At 41.0% G+C, this 3,631-nt stretch overlaps 1 pseudogene; it reads right to left on the bottom strand.

Moving 5' to 3' along the window:
• Nucleotides 1-1,299: 1,299 nt before the first annotated feature.
• Nucleotides 1,300-2,047, bottom strand: Spin1-ps1 (spindlin 1, pseudogene 1; annotated as a pseudogene).
• Nucleotides 2,048-3,631: the final 1,584 nt, after the last annotated feature.

Here is a 3,631-nt window from a genome sequence, read left to right as displayed (position 1 = left end):
ACAACAGGGTCAAAGCAAGAAGCCATATTGGTTTAGCATTCTGTGTGGGGGAAAGCCAAGAGGAGCAGAAAGGGAGAAGGGGGCTTCTGATCAGAATGGTACATCAACAATAGTAGTAATAAAAATTAAAAAGTCCCAGAGAACTTGACAGAAGGCAAAAATGCCATACTTAAACTTTTTATTTCTAATACAAATGCACTGTTCCTGCGAGAATTTACCACATATCCAAACCATTGGTGTATTGTTGTCTCTTAAGTCTAAATACTGAAATCCCAATGACAAGTGTGTACAAATAGACTAATGTACCGTCTAAAAGGACATCTATATTATTCCATGTGATCCAAGGACCTAGGCTCTATTTTACAAGTATTTATGATTAAAGAGCAAACAATAACAAAAACAAACAAATAATAACAACAAAACACATACACAAAAACCAAGTCAAAAACAAACAGACAAACAAATAAACAAAAAAGCAAAGATTAGAATGAAGGCAGCCTTTTACCCAGAATTCTCAACAGTTTATTCAATTCTACTGTGTGTAAGTGACTGTTTATGGCTACTTTATACCAGGACTCAGCTAAAAACATCCAGATTAAAATGGTATTCAGGAATTCTGACTTTTGAAACAACTTAAATGTTTCTGTGTGTTTCCTGTGCCCAGATTTAATGTCAAACAAAGATCAAGCATACTGTAAACATGACTGACCAGTCGGCACTTCTGTTGAACTGAAGAAAACATTATCACCCCCACCCAAATCCACAAGGAAAGGCATGCCACATTGAGTGCCTCTGTGCCTGTATAATATATACATAGGCACAGAGACCTAGATCTAGACAAGTAGATATAGAGATACATAATCTCTCAGAAAAGACAGTAACAGAAATAACAAACCATGCTTGCATTAGGCAGCACAATAAGACAGAGTTAGAGTGAAAGGAAAATGGATACAACCTATCCAGCTATAAATGACTATGATACTAGCTTAACTTTCACCACCTTGCTTGTAACTCCCAGTAGGAAGTCTTGTTTAAAGAGGGAGGAATCCCCCTCCCAAAGATTCTCTGAAGAGGGAGGCCACCCCTTACACAGATGCTCTGAAGAGGGAGAACTTCCCTCACAGATGCCTTGTGTTAGAATCAGTCTGTACCATTCAGAACAACACCAGCTGTGCTGGTGGAGATTGTGGGTTTGCAAAGACATCTAAGCTTTCATTAAACTGGAAAGCAAATGAGTTTTTATGTCTAAAAATTATACATTTAATAGTTTCACAAAATTGGCAGAGTATGTGATGACATCTAGGATGTTTTCACCAAACCGTATACATAAATATGGAGGTCGTCATCAAGTTTGATGAAATAGACAAAGGGCTTGTCCTCTACTTGGTGGATGATCATGATAGTCCTTTGCAAGCCATCTTCTTTGGCATATTCAATGTGCTTGCCTAATGGCTGTCCACAACTTCTCCTGGCTCCTTTTCTGATGGAGGTGAATCTTGGAATCAGGCATGATGCAGAGGTCACCTTCTTTGTAATCATTTAAGATCTGGTGTATGTACAAGACAGGATTTTTCTCATAAGTGATATAAAACCATATGTTCATGACAGGAGCCTGTGCCAACACCAACCCCCTCCTTTCACCTTTGCCAATCGTTGTGTCCTCTAAGTGTGCCTCGCTAATCTGAGATGTTGCAACTCTATCAGGGAGGACGTCAAGTACAGAAACTCTTTCTTTTTCATTAAGTTCTAGTCCATAAACACAGTCAAATCCATCATACTTTATAAAATACAAGGAAAGATTCACAGGCACCCAGCCCAGGACAGTCCCCTTCCACTGGATCACAAAGCCATTGCCTCTCTCCACCCAGGTTGGATCATGCAGCCTATGATTTTCTGCCTGGGTAGGGAGACAGGCTTGTTTGCTCCCACACTGGTTCGATGTATTTTTGTGAGATGTCCTCTTCCTCAGCATATTTGTAGATACTCCATCATGGTCTGCACCAACTCTGGACTGATGGCCAGGTTTCTTTCTGAATGGAGCCTTCATTCATCTGTATCTAAGTGAGCAGCAGAGCTGCTGGACTAGGGTGAAAATCCAGTATTCTCAGCTGTGAGACTGCCCAAAGGTCAGTGTTCTTGGTAACCCACCACCCAGGTGTCTCCTTTACAAGTTCAGCAAAACACAGGTAATCCCAAGCACTCTCTCAGCCACCTATGCTACTCACAGGTACAAGTTGTCTCATTCATGTTCCCTGTATGCTTAGCCATAGCCAGATGTCACCTAACCACTCCTGCTCCTCAACTCGGCAGCCACCGCCCACTCCACTCCCCACTCTCCTCTACCACAACACGACTTATACTTCTTTTATTAAATTTTATATTTGTTGGACATTTTATGTATTTACATTTCAAATATTATACCCTTTCCCCCCACTTTCCCATTAAAACCCCATCCCTCACTTCTATAGGGATGCTCACACTCACCCCCACCCACTCCAACCTCAATGCTCTGGCATTACCCTACACTGGGGAAACGAGCCTTCACAGGACCTAGGACTTTTCTTCCCATTGATGCTGGACAATGCCATCCTCTGCTACACATGCAACTAGAGTTGTGGGTACTCATTGGTTGCTGGTTTATTCCCTGAGATCTCTAGTAGGGTCTAGTTGGGTGATATTGTTGTTCTTCCTATGGGGTTGCAAACCCCTTCAGCTCCTTCAGTCTTTTCTCTAACTCCTTGATTGGGGTCACTGTGCTCAGTCTGATGGTTATTTACTAGCATCCTAATATGTATCAATAAGAGTCTGGCAGAGCTTCTCAGGAGACAGGTATATCAGGCTCATGTCAGCAAGCACTTCTTGGAACCAGCAATAGTGACTGGGTTTTACAGCTGCATATAGGATGGATCCTCAGGTGAGGCAGTCTCTGATGACTTTTTTTCATCCTTCTCTACTCTTTGTCCCTGTATGTCCTCCCATGAGTATTTTGTTCTCCCTTCTAAGAAGGAATGAAGCATCTGCATTTCGGTCTTCCTTCTTGGTTTTCATATGATGTGTGACTGTTTTCTTAGTAATTCCAAATATTTGAGCTAATATCCAGTTATCAGCTAGTGCATACCATGTGTGTTCTTCTGTGACTGGGTCAACTCACTCAGGTTGTTATTTTCTAGTTCCATCCAATGTAGGCATTGTTTTTACTAGCTGAATTGTATTCCATTGTGCAAATGTATCACATTTTCTGCATCCATTCCTCTGTTGACAGAAATCTAGCTGCTTTCCAGCTTCTGGCTATTATAAATGAGTGTGCTATGAACATAGTGAAGCATGCGTTCTTGTTATATTTTGGAACATCATGGGTCCTCAGGTAGTACTATATACAATTTTTAGAGGAATCACCAGATTGATTTCCAGAGTAGTTGTACCAGCTTGCAATTCTACGAACAATGGAGGAGTGTTCCTATTTCTCCACGTCCTCATCATCTACCATCCTGAGTTTTTGCTTTTAGGCATTCTGATTAGTTTGAGGTAGAATCTCATGTTTGTTTTGATTGCATTTTCCTGATGACTAAGGATGTTGAACATTTCTCAGGTGTTTGATGGCCATTTAATATTCCCCAGTTGAGAATAATTT

The sequence above is a fragment of the Rattus norvegicus genome, chromosome 2 (assembly GCF_021556685.1).
Source record: "Rattus norvegicus strain SHRSP/BbbUtx chromosome 2, alternate assembly SHRSP_T2T, whole genome shotgun sequence".
NCBI lineage: Eukaryota > Metazoa > Chordata > Mammalia > Rodentia > Muridae > Rattus > Rattus norvegicus.
This window is presented reverse-complemented; position numbering and strand designations above follow the sequence as displayed.